We start from the raw sequence: 19,286 nt of genomic DNA, 5'->3' as shown, positions 1-19,286 counted from the left end.
CAAATTGACCCATTTGCACCGAAACAAAGGGACCTTCAAATTGTTTCCATAGTCAAGTTCCCATATCTCCTCTATGAAACCATAATATGTGTCCTTTGGCCTATTGTTGGTGCTTGCTGCATCAAAGCGGACACCGCTGTTTTGGTTGGTGCTCTTTTTATCTTGGGCGATCATGTAAAATCTATTCCCATTTATCTCGTACCCTTTGAAAGTGGATATATTCGAAGTTGGTGACTTGGCGAGCAAGTACAGCTCATCACCAACTTCAGGGTCATGCATGAGATGTGTTTGAAACCAACCGCCGAATGACGCCATGTGTGTACGTTTGATCCAGGTTTCAGACTGCTCCGGGTTCTTGGAGCGTAGAATATCCATATGTTCCTCGATATAAGGAGCCACCAAGGTGGAATTTTGAAGAACTGTGTAGTGTGCTTGCGCCCAAGAATTCTCGTTCGTACATATTACTGAATCCTCTCCTAGCGTGCATTTTCCACCCAGTCTGCCCTCATGTCGCGATTCATGAAGACCAATCGACTTAATATCAGGAATAAAGTCAACACAAAACTCAATGACCTCCTTTGTTTCATGGCCCTTAAAGATGCTTCCTTCTGGCCTAGCACAGTTGTGAACATATTTCTTTAAGACTCCCATGAACCTCTCAAAGAGGAACATATTGTGTAGAAATACACGACCCAGAATGGCAATCTCTTCGACTAGGTGAACTAGGACGTGTGTCTTGATATTGAAGAAGGATGGTGGGAACACCAACTCGAAACTGACAAGACATTGCACCAAATCATTATGTAACCTTGGTAGGATTTCTGGATCGATTACCTTCTAAGAGATTGCATTGAGGAATTCACATACCTTCACAATGGTTGATCGGACATTTTCCAGTAGAAGCCCCCTCAATGCAACAGGAAGCAATTGCGTCATAATCACGTGGCACTCATGAGACTTTAGGTTTCGGAACTTTTTATCCACCATATTTATTATTCCCTTATATTCGACGACTAGCCAGATGGGACCTTCATACTGGGCAGGCATTCAAAGAAGATTTCCTTTTCTTCTTTGGTAAGAGCGTAGCTTGTAGGAACTTCATACTGCTTTGGATGCATGCCGTCTTTTTCGTGCATATGTTGCTGGTGCTCCCGTGACTCCGGTGTATATTTTGTCTTCCCAAACACGCCCAAGAAGCCTAGCAGGTTCACGCAAAGATTCTTCGTCACGTGCATCACGTCTATTGCAGAGCAGACCTCTAGGACTTTCCAATAAGGTAGGTCCCAAAATATACATTTCTTCTTCCACATGGGTGTGTGTCCGTTAACGCCATTCGGAACCGATTGTCCGCCAGGACCCTTTCCAAAAATTACTTTTAAATCCTTGACCATATGAAGTATATGATCACTAGTATGGTGGAGAGGCTTCTTTTGGTAATCTGCCTCACCTTTGAAATGCTTGCCTTCTTTTCTTAAGATATGCTTGATTGGAAGAAATCGACGATGTCCTAGGTACACATTCTTATTACATTTATCAAGTATATACTTTCGGTATCATCTAGACATTGTGTGGATGCGTTGTATCCCTAGTTTGTCTGTCCTGAAAGGTTACTAAGAGCAGACCAATCATTGATGGTTACAAACAATAATGCTCGTAGGTCAAATTCCTCCTATTTGTGCTCATCCCACACACGTACACCTTTGATAGCCCACAACTGTAAAAGTTCTTCAACTAATGGCCTCATGTACACATCAATGCCGTTGCCGGGTTGCTTGGGGCCTTGGATGAGCACTGCCATCATAATGAACTTCCGCTTCATACACAACCAAGGAGGAAGGTTATAGATACATAGAGTCACGGGCCACGTGTTATGATTGCTGCTCTGCTCCCCAAAAGGATTAATGCTATCTACACTTAAACCAAACCAATAGTTCTTTGGGTCATCTGCAAAGTCCGGCCACTCTCTCTCAATTTTCCTCCACTGCGACCCATCTGTGGGTACTCTGAACTTCCCGTCCTTCCTACGCTCCTCTTTGTGCCATCACATCAACTTGGCCTGCTCTTTGTTTTGGAACAAACGTTTCAACCATGGTATTATAGGAGCATACCACATCAGATTGGCAGGAATCCTCTTCCTGGGGCGTGATACGTCTCCGACGTATCTATAATTTTTTATGGTTCCATGCTATTATCTTGTCAAACTTTGGATGTTTTGTATGCTTTTTATATCTTTTTGGAACTAACTTATTAACTTAGTGTCAAGTGCCAGTTCCTGTTTTTCCGTGTTTTTGACCCTTTTCAGAGGAGAATATTAAACGGAGTCCAAACGGAATAAAACCCTCGAAAAGATTTTTTCCGGAGCAGAAGAAACGCATGGAGCTTGAGAACCAAGGCAGAGGGCACGAGGGGAGGCCACAAGCCCCCTAGCCGCGGCCTTGGGGGGCGCCTAGCAGGCTTGTGGCCCCCCTGTGGCTCCTCTGCCCTACTTCTTCTGCCTATAAATCCCCGAAAAATCCAAAACCACGGGAGAGAGCCACGAAAATACTTTTCCGTCGCCGCAAGCTTCTGTCTCCGCAAGATCCCATCCGGGGAACGTTCTGTTGCCCTGCTGGAGGGGGGATTCGGATACGGAGGGCTTCTTCATCAACACCATTGCCTCTCCGATGATGCGTGAGTAGTTCACCATAGACCTTCGGGTCCATAGCTAGTAGCTAGATGGCTTCTTCTCTCTTGGATCTTCAATACAAAGTTCTCCATGATCTTCATGGAGATCTATCCGATGTAATCTTCTTTTGCGGTGTGTTTGTCGAGATCCGATGAATTGTGGATTTATGACCAGATTATCTATGAATCTTATTTGAGTTTCTTATGATCTCTTATATGCATGATTTCATATCCTTGTAATTCTCTTTGAGTTGTGGGTTTTGTTTGGCCAACTTAATCTATGATTCTTGCATTGGGAGAAGTGCTTGGTTTTGGGTTCATACCGTGCGGTGACCTCACCCAGTGACAGAAGGGGTAGCGAGGCACGCATCGTGTTGTTGCCATCAAGGGTAAAAAGATGGGGTTTATATCTATTGCATGAATTTATCCCTCTACATCATGTCATCTTGCTTAAGGCGTTACTCTATTTGTCATGAACTCAATACACTAGGTGCATGCTGGATAGCGGTCGATGTGTGGAGTAATAGTAGTAGATGCAGAAAGTATCGGTCTACTTGTCTCGGACGTGATGCCTATATGTATGATCATTGCCTTAGATATCGTCATGACTTTGCATGGTTCTATCAATTGCTAGACAGTAATTCGTTCACCCACCGTAATATTTTCTATCATGAGAGAAGCCTCTAGTGAACACTATGGCCCCCGGGTCTACTTCACATCATATTTTCAGCCTTACACTTTTACTTTGTTGCACTTTCCGCCTTCAAATCTCACCTTGCAATCAATCGTGAAGGGATTGACAACCCCTTTGTAGCGTTGGGTTCAAGTTTGTTGTTTTTGCGCAGGTACGGTGGAGACTTGGCTTGATACTCCTACTGGATTGATACCTTGGTTCTAAAACTGAGGGAAATACTTACTGCTACTGTGCTGCATCACCCTTTCCTCTTCAAGGGAAAAACCAACGCAAGCTCAAGAGGTAGCAAGAAAAATTTCTAGTGCCGTTGACGGGGAGTATCAAGTCAAGAATAGTCTCCCGTCAACGTGCCAATTTCTGGCTCCGTTGTCGGGGAGGATCAAGTCAAGAATAGTCTCCCGTCAATGTGCCAATTTCTGGCGCCGTTGCCGGGGACTATTCTAAGTGAAGCTTATCCAAGTAACTGTCGAAACTCATCTTGCATTTACTTTTTTGCCTTTTGCCTCTCGTTTTCGTCTCCCCCACTTCTGAAAAACAAAAATTTACAAAAAAATTTGCCTTTTTCGTTTGCCTTTCCTTTGCTTGTGTGCTATGTGCCTTCAATATGCTTGCATCTTCGCTTGTTGAAAATCTAGTGATATGGATCCTCATCAACTTGCTAGTCTTTTAAAGAGATCCAATTATGTTGAACCAATTGCTAGTGAGTTGAGTGCACTTGACTATCTTTATGGAGTTTTGCTTGAGATGAGTGAATCTGAAAATCGTGATGAAGAAATTTACGAAGTGATTCACGAGGGCTCCTTGAATGAAAAGCATGATTGCAATGGTTTCACTATAAATCCTATTAGTGTCAATCATGCTAAAAATATGCAAAACCCTAAGCTTGGGGATGCTAGTTCTACTATGTCCACTACTTGTTGCAATGATCGTGATTGGGGTGATGATTTTTCTTATGATCTTAAAATTTTGTTTAAGCCTCATGATGAATATTATATTTGCAATAATATTGAAAGTGGGTTTGGAGAAGTCATGACTTTAGTTGATGATAGTCCCACTATTTTTGAAGAGCGTCAACTTTGCATGCATGTGGATCATGAAAAGAATATCCTATGTGATAGCTACATTGTTGAATTTGATTATGATCCCACATGCAATTATGAGAGAGTAAAATATTGTGGTAGAAACTTTCATGTTACCAAATTACCTCTCGTTATGTTGAGATTGATATTGTCTCTTTCTTCTTCCTTGCATTTGGTAACTATTGGTTGTCTTGACAATTTGTTTCCTATATAATGCCTATGCATAGGAAGTATGTTAGACTTAGATATGATTTTCACATGCTTTATGATGCTCTCGTTGTGCTTCAATTCTTGTCTTTTATGTGAGCATCATTGAATTATCAATGACTAGCTAAGGGCGTTAAACAATAGCGCTTGTTGGAAGGCAACCCAATGAATTTTTCTTTGCTTTTAGCTTTCTGTTTTGTTGTGTCCAGACCATCATAATTCTGTTATGATTGTGGTTTTTTGTGTTTCTTTTTGTGTTTGAGCCAAGTAAAACCTTTATGACTAGTCTTGGTGATGGTTGTTTGATCATGCTGAAAAAGATAGAAACTTTTCGCTCACGAAATTATTTTTCATTTTTACCCAGAAAGAGATTTTGAGTTGATTCTTTTTGCTTCTCGTTGATATGACAATTTCCCAAATTGTCGTAATTGTTCAGAATTTTTGAGATACCAGAAGTATACGAAGTATATAGATTGCTATAGTCTAGTCTGTTTTTGACAGATTCTGTTTTTGTTGTGTTGATTGCTTATTTTGATGAAACTATGGATAGTATCGGGGGGGGGGGGGTACTAGCCATGGAAAAGTGAGAATACAGTAATCTAACACCAATATAAATAGAAATCAAGTTTGCTACAGTACCTAAAGAGGTGGTAGTTTGTTTTCTTGTGCTAATGATATCACGAGTTTCTGTTTAAGTTTTGTGTTGTGAAGTTTTCAAGTTTTGGGTGATGTTCTCATGGACAAAAGGATAAAGAGTGGAAAGAGCTCAAGCTTGGGGATGCCCAAGGCATTCCAAGCCAAATTCAAGGACACCAAAAAGCCTAAGCTTGGGGATGCCCCGGGAAGGCATCCCCTCTTTCGTCTTCAATCCATTAGTAACATTATTTGGAGCTATATTTTTATTCATCACATGATATGTGTTTTGCTTGGAGCGTCGTGTATTATAGGAGTCTTTTCTTTTCGTTGTGTCACAATCAACCTTGCTACACACCTTTTGAGAGATACATGCACTCATCGTGAATTTTCTAGAATACTCATTGAGCTTCGCTTATATCTTTTGAGTTAGGCAATTTAGCTCACATGTGCTTCACTTATATCTTTTGAGCTAGATAACTTTGCTCTAAGTGCTTCACTTAGATCTTTTAGAGCATGACGGTGTCATATTTTGGAGAAATAAGAACTCTCGATCTTCACATATATCTTTTTGTGAGTACTCTCTCTGAGTAACTTGGTAGTTCGCTTGTGCTATGAAAGTAGTCCTAATGATGATAGGCGTCCAAAGAGGATACAATAAAACTTTCATATTCTTGTGCATTGATTAGAAAGATAAGTTTGATTCCTCTCAATTAGTTTTGAGACATGGATTTGGTAATATTAAGAGACATGTTAGTAGGGTGTTGTGAATCCAGAAATACTTGTGATGAAGTTAGTGATTCCCGTAACATGCACGTATGGTGAACCGCTATGTTAGGAAGTCGGAGCATAATTGATTTATTGATTTTCATCCTTTGTGTTGCGGTCGGGATCGCGTGATGGTTAACACCTACCAACCCTTCCCCTAGGAGTATGCGTTTAGCACTTTGTTTCGATTACTAATAAAAACTTTCGTAATAAGTATGTGAGTTCTTCATGACTAATGTGAGTCCATGGTATAGATGCACTTTCACATTCCACCATTGCTAGCCTCTCTAGTGCCGCGCAACGTTCGCCGGTACACAAAACCACCATAGACCTTCCTCAAAACAGCCACCATACCTACCTATCATGGCCTTTTCATAGCCATTCCGAGATATATTGCCATGAAACTCCCACCGTTCCGTCTCATGACTTGTGCCGTCACTTACATATTGCCATTGCATGATCGTAAGATAGCTAGCGAGTCATACGCAAAGATAGATCGTTGCACATCCCGGTACACTGCCGGAGGCATTTCCTATAGAGTCATCATCGTTCTAAGCATTGAGCTGTGAGTAAATGAAAGTTTGATGATCATCATTATTAGAGCATTGTCCCATGTGAGGAAAAAAAAAGAGGCCAAAGTTGCCCACACACAAAAAAGAGAGAGAAAGAGAGAGATGTGGAAAGAGGCCAAAGAGCCCAAACAAAAAAAGAGAAAAAGAGAGAAGGGACAATGCTACTATCTTTTTCCACACTTGTGCTTCATAATAGCACCATGTTCTTCATGATTGAGAGTCTCTTGTTTTGTCACCACCATATACTAGTGGGAATCTTCATTATATAACTTGGCTTGTATATTCCAATGATGGGCTTCCTCAAAATTTCCCTAGGTCTTCGTGAGCAAGCAAGTTGGATGCACACCCACTAGTTCCCCTTTTGAGCTTTCACACACTTATAGCTCTAAGTGCATCCATTGCATGGTAATCCCTACTCTTTCACATTGATATCTATTGATGGGCATCTCCATAGCCCTTTCATACGCCGAGTCAATGTGACCATCTCCTCCTTTTTGCCTCACAACCTTCACCACACTCTATTCCACCTATAAGTGCTATATCCATGGCTCACGCTCATGTATTGCGTGAGAGTTGAAAAAGGTTTGAGAAAGTAAGAGTGCGAAAAGAATTACTTGGTCAATACCGGGGTTGTGCATGATTTAAATTCGTTGTGTGGGGATGATGGAGCATAGCCAGACTATATGATTGTGTAGGGATAAATTTCTTTGGCCTTGTTATTTCGAAAGTTCATGATTACCTTGCTAGTTTGCTTGAAGTATTATTGCTTTCATGTCAATAGCAAACTATTGTTTTGAATCTTATGGATCTGAACATTCATGTCACATGAAAGAAGTTACAAAGTACAACTATGCTAGGTAGCATTCCACATCAAAAATTCAAGGGCACCAGGGGAGGCCACAAGCCCCCTAGCCGCGGCCTGAGGGGGCCCGCGCCTAGCAGGCTTGTGGGCCACCTATGGCTCCTCTGCTCTACTTCTTCCGCCTGTAAATCCCCAAAAATCCAAAACCATGGGAGAGAGCCACAAAAATACTTTTCCTCCGCCGCAAGCTTCTGTCTCCGCAAGATCCCATCTGGGGCACGTTCTGGTGCCCTGCCGGAGGGGGGATTCGGATACGGAGGGCTTCTTCATCAACACCATTGCCTCTCCGATGATGCGTAAGTAGTTCACCATAGACCTTCGGGTCCATAGGTAGTAGCTAGATGGCTTCTTCTCTCTCTTGGATCTTCAATACAAAATTCTCCATGATCTTCATGGAGATCTATCCGATGTAATCTTCTTTTGCGGTGTGTTTGTCGAGTTCCGATGAATTGTGGATTTATGATCAGGTTATCTATGAATCTTATTTGAGATTCTTCTAATCTCTTATATGCATGATTTCATATCCTTGTAATTCTCTTCGAGTTGTGGGTTTTGTTTGGCCAACTTGATCTATGATTCTTGCAATGGGAGAAGTGCTTGGTTTTGGGTTCATACCGTGCGGTGACCTCACCGAGTGACAGAAGGGGTAGCGAGGCACGCATCATGTTGTTGCCATCAAGGGTAAAAAGATGGGGTTTATATCTATTGCATGAATTTGTCCCTCTACATCATGTCATCTTGCTTAAGGCGTTACTCTGTTTGTCATGAACTCAATACACTAGATGCATGTTGGATAGCGGTCGATGTGTGGAGTAATAGTAGTAGATGCAGAAAGTATCGGTCTACTTGTCTCGGACGTGATGCCTATATGTATGATCATTGCCTTAGATATCGTCATGACTTTGCGCGGTTCTATCAATTGCTCGACAGTAATTCGTTCACCCACCGTAATATTTGCTATCATGAGAGAAGCTTCTAGTGAACACTATGCCCCCCGGGTCTACTTCACATCATATTTCCAGCCTTACACTTTTACTTTGTTGCACTTTCCGCCTTCAGATCTCACCTTGCAATCAATCATGAAGGGATTGACAACCCCTTTGTAGCGTTGGGTGCAAGCTTGCTGTTTTTGCGCAGGTACGGTGGAGACTTGGTTTGATACTCCTACTGGATTGATACCTTGGTTCTCAAACTGAGGGAAATACTTACTGCTACTGTGCTCTGCACCGCATAACGGGAAAAACCAACGCAAGCTCAAGAGGTAGCAGGGCGCTGTACCTCAACATCGTCACCAGGGTCATCGCGCCCGATCTTATTGCGCTCTGCACCGCATAACGGGAATGCATTCAAATTCTCGTACTCCTCACCACGGTACATGATGCAGTCATTAGGGCATGCATGTATCTTCTGCACCTCTAATCCTAGCGGACAGATAGTCTTCTTTGCTTCGTACGTACTGTCGGGCAATTAGTTGTCCTTTGGAAGCATCTTCTTTAACAATTTCAACAACTTATCAAAACCCTTGTCGGATACACCATTCTCTGTCTTCCATTGCAACAATTCTAGTGTGGTACCCAATTTCTGTTGGGTAACGTAGCATAAATTCAAAATTTTCCTACGCATATTCAGATCTTCCTATGGAGAGACCAGCAACGAGAGAGGGGTAAGTGCATCTTCATGTTGGGGAACGTCGCATGGGAAACAAAAAAATTCCTACGTGCACGAAGACCTATCATGGTGATGTCCATCTACGAGAGGGGATATTCGATCTACGTACCCTTGTAGATCGCACAACAGAAGCGTTAGTGAACGCGGTTAATGTAGTGGAACATCTTCACGTCCCTCGATCCGTCCCGCGATCCGTCCCGCGATCAGTCCCACGATCTAGTGCCGAACGGACGGCACCTCCGCGTTCAGCACACGTACAGCTCGACGATGATCTCGGCCTTCTTGATCCAGCAAGAGAGACGGAGAGGTAGATGAGTTCTCCGGCAGTGTGACGGCGCTCCGGAGGTTGGTGGTGATCTTATCTCAGCAGGGCTCCGCCCGAGCTCCGCAGAAACGCGATCTAGAGCTAAAACCGTGGAGATATGTGGTCGGGCTGCCGTGGCAAAGTTGTCTCAAATCAGCCCTAAAACCTCCGTATATATAGGGGGAGGAGGAGGAGCCATGCCTTGGGGTCCAAGGACTCCCAAAGGGGTCGGCCGAGCCAAGGGGGACAACTCTCCCCTTCCAAACCGAGTCCAACTAGGATTGGAAGGAGAAGTCCTTCCCCCTTTTCCCACCTCCTCTTTTTTTCTTTTCTCTTTGATTTTCTTCCTATGGCGCATAGGGCCTTCTTGGGGTGTCCCACCAGCCCACTAAGGGCTGGTGCGCCACCCCCAAGGCCTATGGGCTTCCCCGGGGTGGGTTGCCCCCCCCGGTGAACACCTGGAACCCATTCGTCATTCCCGGTACATTCCCGGTAACTCCGAAAACCTTCCGGTAATCAAATGAGGTCATCCTATATATCAATCTTCGTTTCCGGACCATTCCGGAAACCCTCGTGACGTCCGTGATCTCATCCGGGACTCCGAACAACATCCGGTAACCAACCATATAACTCAAATACGCATAAAACAACGTCGAACCTTAAGTGTGCAGACCCTGTGGGTTCGAGAACTATGTAGACATGACCCGAGAGACTCCTCGGTCAATATCCAATAGCGGAACCTGGATGCCCATATTGGATCCTATATATTCTATGAAGATCTTATCGTTTGAACCTCAGTGCCAAGGATTCATATAATCCCGTATGTCATTCCCTTTGTCCTTCGGTATGTTACTTGCCCGAGATTCGATCGTCAGTATCCGCATACCTATTTCAATCTCGTTTACCGGCAAGTCTCTTTACTCGTTCCGTAATACAAGATCCCGTAACTTACACTAAGTCACATTGCTTGCAAGGCTTGTGTGTGATGTTGTATTACTGAGTGGGCCCCGAGATACCTCTCCGTCACACGAAGTGACAAACCACAGTCTAGATCCATACTAACTCAACGAACACCTTCGGAGATACCTGTAGAGCATCTTTATAGTCACTCAGTTGCGTTGCGACGTTTGATACACACAAAGTATTCCTCCGGTGTCAGTGAGTTATATGATCTCATGGTCATAGGAACAAATACTTGACACGCAGAAAACAGTAGCAACAAAATGACACGATCAACATGCTGCGTCTATTAGTTTGGGTCTAGTCCATCACGTGATTCTCCTAATGACGTGATCCAGTTATCAAGCAACAACACCTTGTTTATAATCAGAAGACACTGACTATCTTTGATCAACTGGCTAGCCAACTAGAGGCTTGCTAGGGACAGTGTTTTGTCTATGTATCCACACATGTAAATAAGTCTTCATTCAATACAATTATAGCATGGATAATAAACGATTATCTTGATACAAGAATTATAATAATAACTATATTTATTATTGCCTCTAGGGCATAATTCCAACAGTCTCCCACTTGCACTAGAGTCAATAATCTAGCCCTCACATCATCATGCAAATTACATTGTAATAAATCTAACACCCATACAGTTCTGGTGTTGATCATGCTTTGCCCGTGGAAGAGGTTTAGTCAGCGAGTCTGCTACATTCAGATCCGTGTGCACTTTGCATATATTTATGTCCTCCCCTTCGACGTAGTCGCGGATGAGGTTGAAGCGTCGTTTGATGTGTCTGGACTTCTTGTGAAATCGTGGTTCCTTTGCTAGGGCAATGGCACCCGTGTTGTCACAGAACAAGGTTATTGGATTCAGTGCGCTTGGCACTACTCCAAGATCCGTCATGAACTGCTTCATCCAGACACCCTCCTTAGCCGCCTCAGAGGCAGCCATGTACTCCGCTTCACATGTAGAATCTGCTACGACGCTTTGCTTGGAACTGCACCAGCTTACCGCACCCCCATTAAGAATAAATACGTATCCGGTTTGGGACTTAGAGTCGTCCGGATCTGTGTCAAAGCTTGCATCAACGTAACCCTTTACGGCGAGCTCTTCGTCACCTCCATACACGAGAAACATCTCCTTAGTCCTTTTCAGGTACTTCAGGATATTCTTGACCGCCGTCCAGTGATCCACTCCTGGATTACTCTGGAACCTGTCTGCCATACTTATGGCCAAGCTAACGTCCGGTCTAGTGCACACCATTGCATACATGATAGAACCTATGGCTGAAGCATAGGGGACGGTGCTCATATGCTCTCTATCCTCATCAGTTGCTGGGCACTGAGTCTTACTCAATCTCGTACCTTGTAAAACTGGCAAGAACCCTTTCTTGGACTGTTCCATTTTGAACCTCTTCAAAACTTTATCAAGGTATGTGCTCTGTGAAAGTCCTATCAGGCGTTTTGATCTATCCCTGTAGATCTTAATGCCTAGAATGTAAGCAGCTTCTCCTAGGTCCTTCATAGAGAAACTTTTATTCAAGTAATCCTTTATGCTCTCCAAAAACTCTACGTTCTTTCCAATCAGCAATATGTCATCCACATATAATATTAGAAACGCCACAAAGCTCCCAGTCACTTTCTTGTAAATACAAGATTCTCCAACCACTTATATAAACCCAAATGCTTTGATCACCTCATCAAAGCGTTTGTTCCAACTCCGAGATGCTTGCACCAGTCCATAAATGGATCGCTGGAGCTTGCACACTTTGTTAGCATTCTTAGGATCGACAAAACCTTCGGGTTGCATCATATACAACTCTTCCTTAAGGAAACCGTTAAGGAACGCCGTTTTGACATCCATCTTCCAGATTTCATAATCGAAAAATGCAGCTATTGCTAACATGATTCTGACGGACTTAAGCATCGCTACGGGTGAGAATGTCTCATCGTAGTCAACTCCTTGAACTTGTGAAAAACCCTTTGCCACAAGTCGAGCTTTATAAACGGTCACATTGCCGTCAGCGTCCGTCTTCTTCTTAAAGATCCATTTGTTCTGAATAGCCTTGCGGCCCTCAGGTAGTACTTCCAAAGTCCATACTTTGTTCTCATACATGGATCCTATCTCAGACTTCATGGCCTCTAGCCATTTGTTGGAATCTGGGCCCACCATTGCTTCTTCATAATTTGCAGGTTCATTGTTGTCTAACAACATGATTGACATGACGGGATTACCGTACCACTCTAGAGCAGCACGTGGTCTCGTCGACCTGCATGGTTCGACAGGAACTTGAACCGGAGTTTCATGATCATCATCATTAACTTCCTCCTAAACCGGCGTCACAGTGACAGAGGTTTCCCCTTGCCCTGCACCACAATCTAGAGGGGTGAGAGGTTCGACAACCTCATCAAGTTCTATCTTCCTCCCACTCAATTCTCTCGAGAGAAACTCCTTCTCGAGAAAAGCTCCGTTTTTAGCAACAAACACTTTGCCCTGGGATTTGAGATAGAAGGTGTACCCAACTGTCTCTTTTGGGTAACCTATGAAGATGCACTTTTCCGCTTTGGGTTCCAGCTTTTCAAGCTGAAGCTTTTTTACATAAGCATCACATCCCCTAACTTTAAGAAACGACAACTTTGGCCTTTTGCCATACCACAGTTCGTATGGTGTCGTCTCAACGGATTTTGATGGTGCCCTATTTAAAGTGAATGCAGTAGTTTCTAATGCATAACCCCAAAACGATAACGACAAATCGGTAGGAGACATCATAGATCGCACCATCTCTAATAAAGTACGATTACGACGTTCGGACACACCATTACGCTGTGGTGTTCCAGGCGGTGTCAATTGTGAAACAATTCCACATTGTCTGAAGTGAGCACCAAACTCGAAACTCAGATATTCGCCCCCACGATCAGAACGTAGGAACTTGATCTTCTTGTTACGATGATTTTCAACTTCACTCTGAAATTGCTTGAACTTTTCAAATGTTTCAGACTTGTGCTTCATTAAGTAGACATAACCATATCTACTCAAATCGTTAGTAAAGGTGAGAAAATAACGATATCCACCGCGTGCCTCCACGCTCATCAGACCGCACACATCGGTATGTATGATTTCCAACAAGTCACTTGCACGCTCCATTGTTCCGGAGAACGGAGTTTTAGTCATCTTGCCCATGAAGCATGGTTCGCACGTGTCAAGTGAATGAAAGTCAAGTGACTCCAAAAGTCCATCGGCATGGAGTTTCTTCATGCGCTTTACACCAATATGTCCTAAGCGGCAGTGCCACAAAAATATTGCGCTATCATTGTTAACTCTAACTCTTTTGGTCTCAATGTTATGTATGTGTGTATCACTATCAAGATTCAATATGAACAATCCTCTCACATTGGGTGCATGACCATAAAAGATGTTACTCATAGAAATAGAACAACCATTATTCTCTGAGTTAAAAGAGTAACCGTCTCGCAATAAACAAGATCCAGATATAATGTTCATGCTCAACGCAGGCACTAAATAACAATGATTCAAGTTCATGACTAATCCTGATGGTAACTGAAGTGAAACTGTGCCGACGGCGATTGCATCAACCTTGGAACCATTTCCTACGCGCATCGTCACTTCATCTTTCGCCAGCCTTCGTCTATTCCGCAGTTCCTGTTTCGAGTTGCAAATATGAGCAACAGAACCGGTATCGAATACCCAGGCACTACTACGAGAGCCGGTTAAGTACACATCAATAACATGTATATCAAATATACCTGATTTTTCTTTGGCCGCCTTCTTATCAGCCAGATACTTGGGGCAATTGCGCTTCCAGTGACCCATACCCTTGCAATAGTAACACTCTGTTTCAGGCTTAGGTCCGGCTTTGGGTTTCTTCGTCGGATTGGCAACAGGCTTGCCGCTCTTCTTTGAATTACCATTCTTGCCTTTGCCGTTTCTCTTGAAACTAGTGGTCTTATTCAACATCAACACTTGATGCTCTTAACAGAGTTCAGACTCTGCGACTTTCAGCATCGCAAACAACTCGCCGGGAGACTTGTTCATTCCTTGCATGTTGTAGTTCAAGACAAAGCCTTTATAGCTTGGCGGCACTGATTGAAGGATTCTGTCAGTCATAGCCTCTTGCGGGAGTTCAATTCCCAGCTCAGCTAGACGGTTTGAGTACCCAGACATTTTGAGCACATGTTCACTGACAGACGAGTTCTCCTCCAGCTTGCAAGCATAGAATTTATCGGAGGTCTCATACCTCTCGATCCGGGCGTTCTTCTAAAAGATAAACTTCAACTCTTGGAACATCTCAAATGCTCCATGACGCTCAAAGCGACGTTGAAGTCCCGGTTCTAAGCCATATAAGACTGCACATTGAACTACTGAGTAGTCCTCCTTACGTGCTAACCAAGCGTTCTTAACATCCTGGTCAGCCGTAGCGGGTGGTTCATCTCCTAGCGCAGCATTAAGGACATAATCCTTCTTCCCAACTTGTAAGATTAGCTTAAGATTAAGAGCCCAGTCTACAAAGTTGCTTCCATCATCTTTCAACTTAGCTTTCTCTAGGAACGTATTAAAATTCAGGGTGACTGTCGCGTGAGCCATGATCTACAACACAAATATATTCAAAGTGGACTTAGACTATGTTCAAGATAATTAGAGTTTAACTTAATCAAATTACTCGCTAAACTCCCACTCAAAAAGTACATCTCTCTAGTCATTTGAGTGGTTCATGATCCACTTATACTAGCTCAAGTCTGATCATCACGTGAGTTGAGTATAGTTTCAGTGGTAAGCATCCCTATGCTAATCATATCATCTAGATGATTCATGATCGACCTTTCGGTCTCATGTGTTCCGAGGCCATGTCTGCACATGCTAGGCTCGTCAAGCTTAACCCGAGTGTTCCGCGTGCGCAACTGTTTTGCACCCGTTGTATGTGAACGTTGAGTCTATCACACCCGATCATCACGTGGTGTCTCGAAACGACGAACTGTAGCAACGGTGCACAGTCGGGGAGAACACAATTTCGTCTTGAAATTTTAGTGAGAGATCACCTCATAATGCTACCGTCGTTCTCAGCAAAATAAGGTGCATAAAAGGATTAACATCACATGCAATTCATAAGTGACATGATATGGCCATCATCACGTGCTCCTTGATCTCCATCACCAAAGCACCGGCACGATCTTCTTGTCACCGGCGCCACACCATGATCTCCATCAACGTGTCGCCATCGGGGTTGTCGTGCTACTCATGCTATTACTACTAAAGCTACATCCTAGCAAAATAGTAAACGCATCTACAAGCACAAACGTTAGTATAAAGACAACCCTATGGCTCCTGCCGGTTGCCGTACCATCGACGTGCAAGTCGATATTATCTATTACTACATGATCATCTCATACATCCAATATATCACATCACATCGTTGGCCATATCACATCACAAGCATACCCTGCAAAAACAAGTTAGACGTCCTCTAATTTTGTTGTTGGATGTTTTACGATGTGACCATGGGTATCTAGTAGGATCGCATCTTACTTACGCAAACACCACAACGGAGATATATGAGTTGCTATTTAACCTCATCCAAGGACCTCCTCGTAAGCGATGAAACCAGTCTCTCGTAAGCGTACGAGTAATGTCGGTCCAAGCCGCTTCAATCCAACAATACCGCGGAATCAAGAAAAGACTAAGGAGGGCAGCAAAACGCACATCACCGCCCACAAAAACTTTTGTGTTCTACTCGAGAAGACATCTACGCATGAACCTGGCTCTGATACCACTGTTGGGGAACGTCGCATGGGAAACAAAAGATTTCCTACGCGCACGAAGACCTATCGTGGTGATGTCCATCTACGAGAGGGGATATTCGATCTACGTACCCTTGTAGATCGCACAGCAGAAGCGTTAGTGAACACGGTTGATGTAGTGGAACGTCCTCACGTCCCTCGATCCGCCCCGCGAACCGTCCCGCTATCAGTCCCAAGATCTAGTGCCGAACGGACGGCACCTCCGCGTTCAACACACGTACAACTCGACGATGATCTCGGCCTTCTTGATCCAGCAAGAGAGACGGAGAGGTAGATGAGTTCTCCGGCAGCGTGACGGTGCTCCGGAGGTTGGTGGTGATCTTATCTCAGCAGGGTTCCGCCCGAGCTCCGCAAAAACGCGATCTAGAGGTAAAACAGTGGAGATATGTGGTCGGGCTGCCGTGGCAAAGTTGTCTCAAATCAGCCCTAAAACCTCCGTATATATAGGGGGAGGAAGGGGAGCCTTGCCTTGGGGTCCAAGGACTCCCAAGGGGGTCGGCCGAGCTAAGGGGGACAACTCTCCCCTTCCAAACCGAGTCCAACTAGGTTTGGAAGGAGGAGTCCTTCCCCCTTTTCCCACCTCCTCTTTTTTTTTCTCTTTCATTTTCTTCCTATGGCGCATAGGGCCTTCTTGGGCTGTCCCACCAGCCCACTAAGGGCTGGTGCGCCACCCCCAAGACCTATGGGCTTCCCCGGGGTGGGTTGCCTCCCCGGTGAACACCCGGAACCCATTCGTCATTCCCGGTACATTCCCGGTAACTCCGAAAACCTTTCGGTAATCAAATGAGGTCATCCTATATATCAATCTTCGTTTCCGGACCATTCCGGAAACCCTCGTGATGTCCGTGATCTCATCCGGGACTCCGAACAACATTCGGTAACCAACCATATAACTCAAATACGCATAAAACAACGTTGAACCTTAAGTGTGCAGACCCTGCGGGTTCGAGAACTATGTAGACATGACCCGAGAGACTCCTCGGTCAATATCCAATAGCGGGACCTGGATGCCCATATTGGATCCTACATATTCTACGAAGATCTTATCGTTTGAACCTCAGTGCCAAGGATTCATATACTCCCGTATGTCATTCCCTTTGTCCTTCGGTATGTTACTTGCCCGAGATTCGATCGTTAGTATCCGCATACCTATTTCAATCTCGTTTACCGGCAAGTCTCTTTACTCGTTCCGTAATACAAGATCCCGTAACTTACACTAAGTCACATTGCTTGCAAGGCTTGTGTGTGATGTTGTATTACCGAGTGGGCCCCGAGATACCTCTCCGTCACACGGAGTGACAAATCCCAGTCTAGATCCATACTAACTCAACGAACACCTTCGGAGATACCTGTAGAGCATCTTTATAGTCAACCCGTTACGTTGCGACGTTTGATACACACAAAGTATTCCTCCGGTGTCAGTGAGTTATATGATCTCATGGTCATAGGAACAAATACTTGACACGCAGAAAACAGTAGCAACAAAATGGCACGAACAACATGCTACGTCTATTAGTTTGGGTCTAGTCCATCACGTGATTCTCCTAATGACGTGATCCAGTTATCAAGCAACAACACCTTGTTTATAATCAGAAGACACTGACTATCTTTCATCAATTGGCTTGCCAACTAGAGGCTTGCTAGGGACAGTGTTTTGTCTATGTATCCACACATGTAAATAAGTCTTCATTCAATACAATTATAGCATGGATAATAAACGATTATCTTGATATAGGAATTATAATAATAACTATATTTATTATTGCCTCTAGGGCATAATTCCAACACTTCATACCTTTGAAGATCGCTAAGCGGAAGCGTTGCTAGAACGCGGTTGATGGAGTCGTACTCGCAGCGATTCGGATCGCGGTGTGATTCCGATCTAGTGCCAAACTACGGCACCTCCGCGTTCAACACACGTGCAGCCCGGTGACGTGTCCCACACCTTGATCCAGCAAGGAGGAGGGAGAGGTTGGGGAAGAACTCCATCAGCACGACGGCGTGGTGTCGATGGAGAGACGAGGTCTCCCGGCAGGGCTTTGCCAAGCACCAGCAGAGAGAAGGAGAAAGAAGGGCAGGGCTGCGCCGAGGGAGAGGGAGAAGTCTGTCTCCCAAGGGCCAAAACCCCTCTCTATTTATAGGAGGAGGGGATGGGGTGCGCCACCCCTAGGGTTTCCCCCTAGGTGGTGCGGCAGCCACCAGATGGGAGGGGGCGGCGGCCACGGCAGGGAAAGGGGGGGCGCCCTAGGTGGGCCTTGGGCCTCCCCTGCGCCTAGGATTTCCCCCCTTCCCCCTTCTCCGGTGCGCATGGGCTGGGTGGGGGCGCACCAGCCCACCTAGGGGCTGGTTCCCTTCCCCATTTAGCCCATCTAGCCTCCCGGGGTCGTTGCCCCCCCCCCTTCGATGGACCCCCGGGGCCACCTCCGGTGGTCCCTGTACGTTACCGGTGACGCCCGAAACACTTCCGGTGTCCAAAACCATCGGTCCTATATATTAATCTTTACCTCCGGACCATTTCGGAGCTCCTCGTGACGTCCGGGATCTCATCCGGGACTCCGAACAACTTCCGGAAACCTCGTATAACAATTCCCTATAACCCTAGCGTCATCGAACCTTAAGTGTGTAGACCCTACGGGTTCGGGAGATAGGCAGACATGACCGAGACACCTCTCTGGCCAATAACCATCAGCGGGATCTGGATACCCATGGTGGCTCCCACTTTCTCCATGATGATCTCATCGGATGAACCACGATGTCAAGGATTCAATCAATCCCGTATACGATTCCCTTTGTCTGTCGGTATAGAACTTGCTCGAGATTCGATCGGCGGTATGCCTATACCTTGTTCAATCTCGTTACTGGTAAGTCTCTTTACTCGTTCCGTAGCACGTCATCGTGTGACTAACTCCTTAGTCACATTGAGCTCATGATGATGTTCTACCGAGTGGGCCCAGAGATACCTCTCCGTCACACGGAGTGACAAATCCCGATCTCGATTCGTACCAACCCAACAGACACTTTCGGAGGTACCCGTAGTGCACATTTATAGTCACCAGTTACGTTGTGA

Source organism: Hordeum vulgare, chromosome 2H, assembly GCF_904849725.1.
Source record: "Hordeum vulgare subsp. vulgare chromosome 2H, MorexV3_pseudomolecules_assembly, whole genome shotgun sequence".
Classification (NCBI taxonomy): Eukaryota; Viridiplantae; Streptophyta; class Magnoliopsida; order Poales; family Poaceae; genus Hordeum; species Hordeum vulgare.
The sequence above is the reverse complement of the archived record's forward strand: the minus strand, read 5'-3'. Positions refer to the sequence as shown.